At 37.3% G+C, this 15,246-nt stretch overlaps 1 protein-coding gene across 22 annotated transcripts in view; it reads right to left on the minus strand.

The window, feature by feature from the left end:
• Positions 1-13,872, minus strand: part of LOC128011112 (muscleblind-like protein 2a) — an 82,579-nt gene extending 68,707 nt beyond the window's left edge. For 14 of the 22 annotated variants that reach the window (XM_052594883.1, XM_052594189.1, XM_052594277.1 and 11 more), the window contains exon 1: positions 13,607-13,854. The gene's annotated coding sequence lies outside the window, so the exon portion shown is untranslated. Of the gene's footprint in view, positions 1-5,722; positions 5,988-13,606 lie in introns of those variants that run through there. The other 8 variants (XM_052594796.1, XM_052593835.1, XM_052594717.1 and 5 more) reach the window with 6 other exon arrangements.
• Positions 13,873-15,246: the final 1,374 nt, after the last annotated feature.

Raw genomic sequence — 15,246 nt, forward strand, 5'->3', positions numbered from 1 at the left:
ACATAATAGATATTTTTGGTTGGGCTGTCACTAATGATTATTTTGGTAAATGAGTAATCTTTCGAATATTCTGACCATTAATTGAGTAATCAGATAATTGATAATTAATTTTATTGTAGTAATAAAAATATACCTATAAGCGAACAACAGCCTTTAAAATAACTTAAAATACATATTGCAATTAAGCAATAATAATTAGTTAAAATAAAGTATAAAATGCAAGTAGTCATGCTTTTATTGAACAAAACTGTTGAAACGCATAATGTATTATAAACAATAGAGCTAATGTACATATATTACATATATCAAATGTATATCAAATGGCTGCAGAGGCGCCAACAGCCTGACCATTGTTTTAACACTTTAACGTGCTAATCCTTGTTTATTAATTACTAAACATTCTATTCAAATGTCCACTTAATCTTTAATATTTGGCCATTTCTTTGCTACAGAAATGCTACAGCTACTGTAATTTCTTGAATATGTGGACATCAAAATGTGTAACTCAGAGTGAGGGTTTGGGAATTTATTTGAAACCATGATGAACAGTTAGCATATTGAGGAATATTTTTATGTGTTTGTGTAGGTTTATAAATTATTTACCTTATAAATGTGATGAAATGGTACACGTAGCATTCTCAGATTAACGTTATAATAAACCCAAACTCACAATAATAAATAGAGATGGCGTTTGAGATGCTCCACACATAAAATATAACAGTTTGTGTGGAGCAGCATTTACTGCGAACAGAGCCGCTTTGAGACGTATGCACTTAACTATTTGTTGGCCGATATTTGGCATTTTTCAAATATCGCATTGAACGATAAGTTTTTCTGCTTGGCCGATGTGTTCGAGGCGGGACTTTTGTTTTGACGGCTATGACAGGGGCATTGCCTGAGTGCACACAGTGCTCACACTCTCTCTCGTGTTCGTTATTGTCGTTAACAGTTCTGTCTTATATGGATAGAAGTCTGTTTAATAATCAGATAGAACGGTTAAACAAAGGAATTAATGTATACAGAAAGTATTATAATGGTTGCTTTTATATTAGACCTATTAGTAATAGAAAGGCAAACATTACAGGTGTTGGTCATATAATTAGAATATCATCAGAAAGTTGATTCATTTCATTCATTCACTAATTCCATTCAAAACGTGAAACTTGTATATTATATTCATTCATTACACACAGACTGATATATTTCAAATTCTTTAATTTGATGACTATAACTGACAGCTAAGGAAAATCACAAATTCAGTATCTCAGAAAAATAGAATATTACTTAAGACCAATACAAAGAAAGGATATTTAGAAATCTTGGCCAACTAAAAAGTATGAAAATTAAAAGTTTGAGCATGTACAGCACTCAATACTTAGTTGGGGCTCCTTTTGTCTGAATTACTGCAGCAATGCGGCATGGCATGGAGTCGATCAGTCTGTGGCACTGCTCAGGTGTAATGAGAGCCCAGGTTGCTCTGATAGTGGCCTTCAGCTCTTCTGCATTGCTGGGTCTGACATATCGCATCTTCCTCTTCACAATACCCCATAGATTTTCTATGGGGTTAAGGTCAGGCAAGTTTGCTGGCCATTTAAGAACAGGGATACCATGGTCCTTAAACCAGGTACTGGTAGCTTTGTTGACCTTGGACCCCAGAAAACACAGTAGACCAACACCAGCAGAAGACTTGGCACCCCAAACCATCATTGACTGTGGAAACTTTACACTGGACGTCAAGCAACTTGGACTATGTGCCTCTCCTCTCTTCCTCCAGACTCTGGGACCCTGATATTCAAAGGAAATGAAAATTTACTTTCATTAGAGAACATAACTTTGGACCACTCAGCAGAAGTCCAGTCCTTTTTAAAGCGACACGCTTCTGATGCTGTCTGTTGTTCAAGAGTGGCTTGACACAAGGAATGCGACAGCTGAAACCCATGTCTTGCATACGGCTGTGCGTAGTGGTTCTTGAAGCACTGACTCCAGCTGCAGTCCACTCTTTGTGAATCTCCCCCACATTTTTGATGGGTTTTGTTTCACAATCCTCTCCAGGTAATCTCTATTGCTTGTACACTTTTTTTCTACCACATCTTTTTCTTCTCTTTATTAATGTGCTTTGACACAGAACTCTTTGAACAGCCAGCCTCTTTTGCAATGACCTTTTGTGTCTTGTGCAAGGTGACAGTGGTCGTCTTTTGGACAATTGTCAAGTCAGCAGTCTTCCCCATGATTTTGTAGCCTACAGAACTAGGCTGCATCCGAAAACTTAGGCAGGTGACTTGCTGCCTTGCTGTCTAATCAGGCAATGACTGGCTTCTGAGGCGGAGTAATGGTTTAATGATCTACAACAAAATATAGAGAGCTTTGGTGATAACTAAGTAGATATTTAATTACTGCAATATTAATTTCTCGCTAGAAATTACATAAAAAGTGGAATACATTGTTCAGAAATATACATTTACACACAAACTGACCAACGACCGCAACTTTCAGATGCCGTTTTTATTTTTTGGCTTAACTGTCACAGAATGGAACGCACAGGATTGTGGGATATCAAAGGTAGCGAAGGATACATCTATGCTGCCTTCAAAAACTGGCCAGATGAAGGCATCTCAGGAGACAGGAAATGAAGCTGACATTGATTTCGGACATGCCTTGATGCCTTACTACTTTGGATTGCGACCTCCGAAGGCAGCCTTTTTCAGTTTTCGGATGCAGCCCTAGACTGAGAGACCATTTAAACGCCTTGCAGGTGTTTTTAGTCAATTAGCTGATTAGAGTGTGGCACCAGGTGTCTTCAATATTGAACCTTTTCACAATATTCTAATTTTCTGGGATTTTCCTTAGTTGTGTTATAAACATCAAAATTAAAAGAAATAAACATTTGAAATATATCAGTCTGTGTGTAATGAATGAATATAATATACAAGTTTCAATTTGAAAGGAATTAGTGAAATCAACTTTTTGATGATATTCTAATTATATGACCAGCACCTGTATAATACTTTCTCATTTGCCATCAGCATTAAACAAATACACATTTATACAGTTAAAAAAAAATCTTTGAAAGACTAATGAATATTTCACAAACCTTGCAAACTTAGTCGAATCCAGCTGTGAGATCTTTCTAAGTGTTCATTTTTATCCAGCATGATCATTTGTGTGACAGTCGGTCCATGTGAATTGAATGCTTTAAACTTTAAACTCGTGCAGCACTTTATGCAGTTGCCCACTGTCACGTTAAAGTCATTTTCACTGTCTGCTGTACATAAAATGACGGTTACCCAGGCTTTATTTGAAAAATATGATTCCCACTGCACAAAAACTTCCCAGAATACTGAGTACCCTCTAGGTTACTGCGTTTATTTATTTTTTTATTAAATATTTATCACCTAAATTATAGGCATGTTTCTTTTAAACATTTATTTTTTAATCCATTGTCAAATTATTTCAAATTTCTTAAATATTAATAAAAATAAAATCATATCGGCTATCACCCCCCCTGCTTTCCAAGATATCGGCATCGGCTGTCAAAAAACACATAACGGTTGACCACTTCACGTAACCTACATAAATTCAAGTGCACATATTAAACAGACATTTCATAAATTTAATTGAATCATACCATGTTAATTCACAATAGCATTATGCTTTATTATGATTCTTTTATTAAGTTGAATATATCACGCAGCCTTGTATGACAGTCTAATAATGATTTTCATGGATTCTTGTCAGTGGAATGTGCCTCTTCCAGCATTTTGCCGATTACTTAACACGGGCAAAATATATATATTTTTTTATGGAGTACTCAGATTTAATCGTGGAATTGAGAAAGCCATAATTGTAGGTACAGACTGGATCCATCCATTTCTCTAAACTCTGAAGTGAATCCAAGAAGTCAAAAAAACTTTTCTTGACAATGAAATTGGCTGAACGGTAACATCTACACTTAACTGGTTAGAAAAAACATGCTTTTAATTGCTGATTATTTTGTACAATTCCATGATCATATCATAGAAGCCAAGGACAAAGTCAAAGCAATAGCGGTTTTAGAAGTAACTGCTTCATTCTGTTTGTAGCACAAGAACAAATCTAGGAAAACATTCTCTACAGCTGGACCTGAACAAATATTTTAGATAACTGCAACCAGCTATTTTTAATCATGCAACTTAAAAGAGCTTAATATCTTCATATTCAAGAGCTGAATGATTGTAAGCATCCAGTAAAGTCATACGTTTCAGTAATTAGTTCATGCACTGCCATCATTCCATTCAGCTAAAATATAAAGCGATTATGGAAACAATGTAATTAAAAACAAAAATTCATATTTAAAACAATCCACAACTGTGCAAGGCTTGATACAGTATCAACTCGTACAAAGGAATCAGACAGTATAGCTACACATGCAGTTTGGAAAGGGCTGCATCCCCAATTCAATATAGTCAGCAAAACAGGTGTGTCATATGATAATAGCCTTAATGTAAAACTGAATCTCTGTGACCCAAGTTATTATCTTCATAACACCAAGGCTGCATTTATCCCCCCAGATCATCGTCTCTAGTTATTTATAGTGTCATGGATGGCAGCCATGCCTGGCTGCTACCACATTCATATCCTCAGGCTGTGCGAAACTGATGTGTAAATTTAATTAAGAAGATCATTTAGGCATAGATCTGATCTACTTAGTGACTGACAGACATTTGCACAGTGTTTTCAGAAACTATCTTGCCTAAGGAAAAAGGGAATTACAACACACTAACTTACCTTTGAAGGCTGGTAATGGAGGATAAAATCTTACCAGAGTTACGAAAACACAACATGAGCTTGAGTTTAAAAACTCACTCGCTGCTAAAACAAACTTTCACCTTGACATGAAGATGTTGGCACAAAGTCTCGGTTTTCTTTACAAGTGCGCAATACGCCACCCCTACTAAAATAGTAAGATAGTAATAAATTTGTTCATGAAACACCCCTGGCAGTTGTGAAGCCTTAAAATGATCAAGCTTATTACTTTTCCAAGTCTGTCTTAACGGGTTTCGGATCGATTCAAAGAGGCGCTGTTGCTCTCAAGGCCTTGGCTAATAAAGAGTCAGTGGACTGTTTTCATGCTTTTTTTAACAGGAAGGGCAGAGTCAGTCTCTCTCTTTATAAAAACACGCTCTTCCTCCAAAAACATTTGCCAAATGTTCGACACAAATGCAGCCTTTTCCTGCCATGGCGCAAGTCCTGCTCTTTTAAAGTCTGGACTGTATGTCTGATCAGGCCAACATAAAAGATTCTGGCATTCATTAAATTTGCATAAAGCCCTTGATAATCGGGCTGAACCATTACATTCGGACAGGCTTATAATAATTTCCTTGTAATCATTTAAATTGCAGAAAACAAAAAAATATTTGTAAATGCATAAATATGGCTTTGGCTTGAGAACAAATTCACACAAATCAGACATTCTAACTACATAAATATAAGTATTAGGCCTATATATTAAAACTGAAACTACTATACAGATGTTCCAAAGGAAAGAAACCAGAAAGACTTGGGATTCGGGATACACATGGGTTAAAGACGGAGTAACTTACTGACACAACTCCACACCTCCTCTCAGATTTCCCTCCCTCTCTTTCCACACCCCTGCCCGCATGCAGCATATTGCAGCAAAATTTCTCATGTTGGGAAAAACAGATTGAACTTTAAAAGATAAAATGTCCCTTAAACCTCCCACCTTGCTGAAATAACGAAGCCTCCTTCCTCTTCACGTCTCACTCACTCTCCTGCTCACCTGGTGTGGCAATCGGGCTCCTTCACTTCACGCTCTCCCGGTATATTACAACCACATGAACCGTTGTCATTCCCTGTGTGAAGCCGTGAGCTGATGGCCCATGCCGAGACAGGGATTTTTTTTTCTCAGCAACAGCAACAGCAGCAGCAGCGAAAGCACCAGTGTGTCTGCTTGCTGCTCAACTATCCGGCTGAAACATTTCCAGCTCTTCCCAGACCCCTCCCCTCCTCTCCTGCAACCAACCCCTTCCTGCCAGACTGCCTCCGGCAAGAGGCCGCCCATCCGCAATCTAGCCAATAGCATCCTGCATTCTCTCTCTGAGGCTCTGTTGTTAGCAAAGTTTCCCCAAACTGCCAAGCTGACCTCAGAGATTCCGGTGACAGGCACCTGAATGCTGAACTTAATGGTATTCCCCAAATTTTAACAGCAATGTGCACAAATGTGCTACTTTGCTCCAACCCTGTGATGTTTTTCTTTTTCTGTAGAATGAAAAATAAGACGTTAATCTTAATGCACACAGTCAAGCTCAAAAAAGGACAGAAACACAATGAAAGAATCATAAAATCAACGTGTTGCCAGAAAAATATAAAAACTGACAGACCATGGCTAACTAAAAGTTAACCTAAGATTAAAACCATTAAAAAAAATAATTACTCTAAATGTTTACTAACATGAAATACAAATATATTTTTTATATCAGTTAGTTGCCAACTTAATGTAGCTTAAAAGGTTAGTTCACACAAAAATTATAATTAGCCTGTGTTTTCATCTGAAATAAGAAAGTCACACACCTATATGCTTTGAGGGTGAGAAAAACACAGGTTAATCTTCATTTTTGGGTGAACTAACTCTTTTACTTAATATATTAAAACAGAAATAATAGTTATTTAATAGTTATTTATGTAAAAATTTATAAAAAATTATATAGACATCCTTTTTAAAAAATACAATTATCAACGTTTTAACTACATTTAAATGATTTTTTTTCTGTATGGAAAAGAACTGCAACTTTTTGCCTACTGTCTTCTTTTGTGTTTCACAGAAGAATGCAAATGACAACAAATTTTAGGATGCTAGAGGGCTCAGTAAATGATAACAAAATCTTCATTTATGAGTGAACTATTCTTTAAAGATGGTTTCAAAGCATATCTGCCCTCAAGGCAGTGTTTGTGTAGTGACATAGTATAAAGACTTTAAATTCTCTCACGTCTAACAGCTCCGTCAAACACAGTAGCTCTGCCTGCCTCCAAGGTCTCTGCATCCCCTGGCAACCCATCGCTATGACAATGAGCATCGTCACCATAGGGCGATGAGGACACATCCTCCCCTCCCCTACCTTCATGTCAGGGAGACTCTTGGCATCACGTGAGGGATGATGCAGTGGGGTAGAAGTGATGAGTCAGATTCCGCTTCACAATGTTTCCATCCCAATCAATAGAACAGCTGTAGTCTCCTCCTGCATTTAGGGGCTCACGTTCCCAAAGGCACACTGCAATTATGTGACAGCCAAAGTACTTTTACAAAAGCAGCGACAAACAATGTTAAAACAAAACACTGCTTGAACATCAATGAGGCGAGACACACACTCGTACTCAATGCAGCTGCCAACTAACCCTGATAACCCTGAAAGTCAACTCTAGGTGACATATAGAATCGAGGTTGAATGCCATTTGATTTGGCCAAATAATAAATCCACATGCACCTCGCTGCTATGGCCCCACAATAACACAGAAATTGTTAAAATGACAAATGACTTGCTTATTGCATCAGATCAAGGCTGCATCTCATTGCTAGTTTTACTTGATCTTAGTGCTGGGTTCGACACCATAGATCATGACATACTCATAGATAGATTAGAAACCTATACAGGTATTCAAGGGCAGGCTCTAAGATGGTGTAGATCCTACCTGTCCGATCGCTACCACTTTGTTTATTTAAATGGGGAGTCATCTCATTTATCACCAGTAAAATATGGAGTGCCACAAGGATCTGTCCTAGGTCCTCTGCTATTTTCAATATACATGTTTCCCCTTGGTAATATTATTAGAAAATATGGGATTAGTGTACACTGTTATGCTGATGATACTCAACTATATATCTCAACGAGACCAGATGAAACTTCAAGATTATCTAAGCTAACAGAGTGTGTTAAAAATGTAAACGGTTGAATGACCAATAATTTTCTCCTAGTAAATACGGATAAGACAGGGATATTACTTATTGGACCAAAAAACAGTACACAGAATCTCGTAGATTACAGTTTGCAACTAGGGTGCAACTACGGTGAGGAAATTTTCCCACCGGTTAATCAATGTGTGACAACACCGGCAGGTTATCACTGCGGGGGCGGGGCGTTCCCTCTTTTCCTCGCTTTCCTTTGCTTTTAAATAGCTTGTAAAAGCAGCATGCACATTTTGTTTTCACTTTCAAATAGTACCATTTCGGAGTAAAGCAATTGTTCGATTTTAGTTTGTTTGAATTTTCCCTCTTTTCCTCGTTTTTAAATAGCTTAAAAGTGCCATGAGCAGTTCCGCGTCAATTGCTTGAATACAATAACAAAATAAAATGTCAAAATCACTTCAGCCTATTTATAAAACATTTATTAACAAAACAAATATATAAAAATAAAAATACACCATGCTATAGGGCAGGCTATGCCTAATATAAAATAACAAATAACTTAATGTATACAAAACTGGAAATAGGCTAAATATACATGTATAGTATATAACCAAATAAATAACATAGACATAGAAACATAGAACATTTATAAAAACAATGAGTAAGAAAGCTTGGAGGCATGGCATACACCTTAAAATAAATAAAAAAACATGTTTAAATAAAGTAAAAATCAGCAAACAATATGGAAACAATTAAATAAGAAACAAATATCCAAAAATCCAAACTCATCTTAGATAAATGGCAAAAGTCAACAGGCTTTTCCAAACAGGACCTTTTGAATTTAGTTTCAAAACTAAATCATCCGGCATCATCTCGTCTGTCTTACCTCACTTGTCTTGTCAGTCAGCTCTCTTCACTCTCCTCACTGGAGAAATGAAATCTGATCTGTGATGCAACTATCGCTCGGCACACTGCATTGAGCAGCCACGTTAAGTTTTTAATTGTAGTCTCTGTTCTTTTACTGAACGAAATGATTTTTATTACTATAAAAAAATAAAAAAAACGCGGTGGGGGTCAGTGGCGCGGTGGGCAAGTGACTTGCCCAGTGTTGCGGCTTAACACCGGTATCACCGTCAACACTATCTATCGCGGCAAGCCCTTTTTGCAACTAGATGGATGTACTGTTACTTCCTTTACAGCCAAACATCTGGGTGTTATATTAGACAACAACTTGTCTTTTGAAAACGATATTTCCATATTACAAAAAAACATTCTTCCATCTTAGAAACATTGCCAATCTACGAAACATGTTATCTGTTTCTGATTCAGAAAAGCTAGTTCATGCATTCATGACCTCTGGACTGGACTATTGTAATGCACTTCTAGGTGGTTGTCCTGCTTCTTCAATAAACAAGCTACAGGTAGTCCAAAATGCAGAGGCTAGACTCCTTACCAGGACAAGAAAATATGATCATATTACCCCAATTCTACAGTCTCTACACTGGCTACCTATTAAGTTCCATATCAGTTACAAAATATTATTACTTGCCTTTAATGGCCCTTAATGGTTTAGATCCTGCATACCTAAATAGTCTTCTACCACGCTAAAATCCATCATGCTAACCTAGGTCATAAAATGCTGGACAAATGTGCATTGTTATTCTTTAGCTTGGGTTAAACGAATTAATTTTACTTGGTTGGAACAGCAGCTATGCTAATTATTTTTCTATTTGTTTCTCTGGAACTAGGATTACACAAGCTTCAGTCAGGATCCACAACACCTGAGAAGAGATGATGCTGATCCTCAGAGGACCCCAGATGATGCTAACCCTGAAACAACATACAGAACTACCAAATTTTGCTACAGGTGTGATTGTATTATGATAATTGCTGTTAATAGTGTTCATCATCTGTTCGACTGTCTTTAATTTAAAAAAAATCAGAAAATTTCTGATTATGACATATGCAGATAATCAGACAGTCACCACTTTATAAGTTAATACTAAATACTATAGAAACTGAATTTTCTGTAAAGTTGCTTTACAATGCTTTGTATCATAAAAAGCACTATACAAATAAACTTGAGTTTAACTTAAAGGGGGGGTGAAATGCTCGTTTTCACTCAATATCCTGTTAATCTTGAGTACCTATAGAGTAGTACTGCATCCTTCATAACTCCAAAAAGTCTTTAGTTTTATTATATTCATAAGAGAAAGATAGTCTGTACCGATTTTTCCCGGAAAAACACGACCGGCTGGAGGCGTGACGTGTGGGCGGAGCTAAAGAATCACGAGCGCCAGTAGGCTTTTGCGTTGAGAGCCCTTGGAAGCTGTGACATTACCGTGAGGACAAAACCAACCAAAACAAACCATGGCTAACAGTCAGATTCAGCGTATATTTATGATCCAGAATCAGATCCAGAGGCTGAAATTTAACAAGAGCAGCATCAGCAACAACGTCTCTATGTGGTATGTACTGAAACTGTATATATTTGCTTAGCGGTTTTGGAAAATGACTAAGTTCCACCAGTTTTTTTTTTAAGCTGTACATGTGGAAAGTCCAGTTTGATGACAACATCGCATGTTGTTCTCTTGATGTGCTTATGCACCGATAGCTAAGTTAATAACACAGAGATATTTGAAGCAGTTTTACTCACCGCCTGCGGTTCCAACATACGATCGTGACCCTTTTTCGTTGGGACTGCATTATCCTTAAGAAATAAGCGGCAAACTGGACCTTGTTTGTAAAACAAGCATCTTCGAAATGCAGGGGAACAAACACAAACACTTGCACAACTCCGTTGATGCTCTGTAAAAATAAACTCCATCCACTGGTCCCTTAATGCTGTTTCTCTTTTGGTAATCTGTGCAGGGTTGTCTTGCCCTGGCAACCAAAAACACACTTCTTTTGTGACATTTCACGACACTCTCGCTCTGATCAGTGAAGTCTGTTGTGCTCTCAGTGCTTTGCTATACTGGAGCGTGCGCTCTTCCGGCAGACGTGCCCTCAGGACCCATATAAGGAAATTCTGCTCCATCTAACGTCACACAGAGCCATACTCGAAAAAAACTTTCCGAAACTTGTGACAAACCGGAAGGAGTATTTTTGGAACAGAAATACTCCTTCAAATGTACAACTTAATTTTTGAAACTTTGTCCATGTTTAGCATGGGAATCCAACTCTTTAACAGTGTAAAAAACTCAGTATGCATGAAATAGCATTTCACCCCCCCTTTTATTTAAACAACTGAAGAAATATGTATTGTACCTCACCTAAAGCATTATAATTATTTCACCCACGCCAGACAGAGAGTGGGACGTTGCAGCTGCATGTCAAGCCAAACCTCTCACGGCAGGCGCATCACCAGCTTGAGATCGCTTTTATGACATCAGCCTCTTTAGAGACCGCCGATCAATCATGCCAAAGCAATTATCAGCCGATTTTGATCGGTATCAATCGGAGCACCAATACCTAGCAGCATACCGATCTGTCAAGATAATGATAGGCTATTTGAAAGGTTTTAGAGAGATGAACCAACATCCACTTAAATGAATTAATGAAGCCTGATGCTAACATATCTGCATTTAACCTCCACTACATTTAGGCTACTTACAAAATTCTAGATTGGAATCTTCTGAGTGTTTCAGTTTAACCCTGGCCTATAACAGCATGCATATAGTACCAAATAAACAAACATACAGTAGTTTCAGGACATACTTTTTAATAGCATTGCTTGCAATATAAATATCATTCAATTTTAGCCATAACCATTAGGCCTAATAAACTTGTTGTAATGTGAGAGAGACACTGAATAATTTTGCATAACTTAGCTACTTAAAATACCACTTAAAATGCCATACTTAGTTCACTTATAATTAATATTTTCATTTTTACACAACATCTTGATGTCTACAGTAAACTATTCATTAAACTATGATGCAAAACTAAATAATGCTGCCTTCCAAAACCCAAAGGTAACTAATTACCCCCATTAGACATCCTCACTAAACAAGAATCATTATCCTACACTGAACTACAAGGATGTGCAGACTTGCAGACAGAGGCTTAATTTACTAAAACAACCAGAAAGGTGCAGTACCTGCTGTGAGGGCAAATAAAAATGAGATCATGGAATTAGATTACTATTTGGGTCATACTTGCATTATGCTTATTGAGATTTAGAAAAGCATCTTAGCATATATCCTCTTCTATATTATGTCGCTCAGCACTTTCTCAGGCAACTCACCTTTCATCTGCATATCTCAGCTAACTAAAACTATTTGTTTGGACATGGTAGCATGATAATACAATGTTATTTCAACGTATACCATGGCCATATGTTTTTAACACTAGGATAATATGATGCTATACTATCTGGAGCTACATGTTAAGTGATCAAATGACCATGATACATATTAAACAGGCATGGTATTCATATCCAGTACTATTACTGTACCATGACCTATAAGCAATTAGCGCTATAGCATAGACAGCTGCGTATATAATGGAGACGTTCTGGTAGTTCCGTGTTAGTAATGATGATGATGGTGACAATCCACTAGTTGTTGGGCTCTCACGTGCTCAGTGCGCGCGCGGGGTGTGGCGAGGGATTTGGGAGCGGTTTCATGACGGGACTAGTCTTCAACGGGTGAACAGTAGGCTGTGTCGGTCTGTACATTTAAAAGACACTAGTCGTACTGTTTTTTTAGACAGAAATGATCCAGTGATAAACTGACGTGATTTGTTCAATATAATTATTTTGTCATTCGCAACAATGACGTGAGGGGAAAAGTCCATATCAACTTGGGCACGTGAAGTCTTTAGTAACGAATATCTTAAAGTGCTAAACTCAAATCATTTTATATTATTATCATCATCCATACTCTCTCTTCTATGTCTGTGTGCGATAAAGCACGGGGGAAACCCTCTTAATAATGACTTAAAAGTCATTATTTTGAAATAAATATCGAACCAATTATTTCTGATCTCACGGAATTTGACGCGATAAATTCGAAAAAAATATCCAATGAACTATGACGCGATATTAATTTAAACAACTAACGTTAAACAAGCATGGACTATGGGCGGTCAACGTAGATTTTTTTCTTTTTAGCAATTTTAACGAATGCAGTGTCTAAGCCATCGTTTATATTCGGTTTTACATTAAGGAACCACTTTTAACTAACGTACTTCAAGTCATTATATTCGGAACAATTCCATTTAAACGTTACTAATCGTGTTAGAATTCGGCGGACGATATTCGAATGAATTCCCATCACGAAGTAACGGAGCAAAGACACAGGGGGAAAGGTAACTGCTGTGAACTAAAGTAATCCTGAAGAATGAGCAGTCAGCGCGTATTTTTCATTGATTTTGACAAATTCAATGTCACGGTGATTTTCCGACGGTCCAGCACGCGAGCGTTCCCGTTTTAGCTCGTGGGTATTTCACGCAAACTTCTTGCGCTCGATCGTAGTTTTATTTTTAAGAAAGATTTATTATTTCTCGCCTGGAAACACTTCCTAAAGCCGTGTCGACATCACTGAGCGACAAACCCAACGCTGGCTAAACACGCTCTCTCTGCAATGACAAATATTATTTTGACATTTCACACCCTGTCGATAATAAACAACCCGCGCTTTACAAATATCGCTCCCACTACACTGTCAACACCTTAAAAACGCTTGAATTGAACCTGCTGCTTACCTGGTTACAATGACCTGCCGTTACTGTGCTTTTTCTTGACCACAAATCACGCAGACGGCAAAAGAGCTCGATGGAAACTGCGGTAAATGACTCGTTAGATCAGGGGCAATAAGACTTATTTTTTAACTGAAGCGAGCATTCTCCTCTGTCCACGCGAATGCGGTTTGTCAGGCAACTGGTTTGGATTTTAACGCCGAACTCAAGTTAGTTTACCAAGAAGCTGGTCGTGCAACAAGCTGCTGCTCTGACAGCTCGTGGGAGAAGGGACCAAGTCATGTGACTTGGATACGGGGGTAGGTTACTACTTTAAAGCGAAAATATACCTTAAATGTATCCTATATGCCTACTTTTGCATTTATAGATCTCAAGGAATCTAAAACGCATCTGTTAATTTGTAGTCTATGGAATCTAGTCTTAAGACTTGTCATGTCAGTTGTGTTAATTCCCCCCTATTTACAGTCTGAAGTGGTTTAGTCCAAATGAATGTCAGGAGCCCTGGGAAGGGCAAGGGTCTGCTTGTTGCCGTGGAAACAACAGTGAATCTCCCGAGGGTACAATGGATGTGGGCTACAGTGCTGTTAAATCAACAAGCTGAAGGCCTGTTGTTCATCTTAGATGGTGACGATTAGATTCAGATGGCTGACTCCGCAACAGTTTACATGTCAAAATAGTGTGTGAGAGCCCCATGCCCAGGGGCCCCATAATATTATGAAAGTTATTACTTTTAAGATGAATACTGTAAGTGCATAATTGAAAAGTAATGGCAGCAGTTGAAATAGTCGGTAATAATAAATTATAGTCTTTAGGGGTGGGATTCTGACAGATTATATAACAACAACGTAAAAAGTAAAACATGTAAATGATGGTTCATCGGTACAGAAAAAAGGGGGGAAATGTGTAGTTTTTACTTTTAGTATCTTTTACTTGCTTTTAAGTGCCTCAAACAAAACTATGATTTTTTTTTTTCTTTTTTTTTAAGATTTGATGTCACCAATCCAGTTCTGTGATGTTTAGCACTTAGCTTTAGATTATTGTCTGTATGTTTCTAAAAGTTTAACTGTAAACCGAAAATGAAACAAAAATATTGATTCAGAATATTATTTGAATAAAATTAGTTGTTAACACTTTGTAAATTGAGGCGTAAGCAATAAAAGGTAATCTTTTATAAGCATAATAAAGAAAACAAAATATCTTAAAATTATTATGGTGACTGCAGACAAGCTGCCTTGTTTCGTTTGCCATTCCCTGTTGGAAAGTGAGGGTCTGTATAGGCTATAAAGATGTATTTGTTTTTAAGCTCATCTCTTTGCTCTTAAAATACAGCTTTTGTGCTTTTTAAATTGGAATAAGTCCTGACTCCAAGAAGAATACAAGGTAGACAGAAAGCCTTAAATCACTTTTTGCATTTGATAAAGGAGTATTTGCATACGTTCCCATACTGGGAACTGAGAAAGTCATCTACTTTAGTAGATAAAGGTAAAGGAAAAATCCAGAATGATGAATGTGTCATTCATTAAGACACCTGAATAAGACATGTGATGTATTAGCACTTAATCAAGACTTTCTGCATTGATGTTCCAACATTTATATCCTAGAAGAAACTCATTAAGTTGGCAGATCATCAGTTAACATTGATTTAA

This window comes from Carassius gibelio, chromosome A1, assembly GCF_023724105.1.
Source record: "Carassius gibelio isolate Cgi1373 ecotype wild population from Czech Republic chromosome A1, carGib1.2-hapl.c, whole genome shotgun sequence".
NCBI classification, from domain to species: Eukaryota; Metazoa; Chordata; class Actinopteri; order Cypriniformes; family Cyprinidae; genus Carassius; species Carassius gibelio.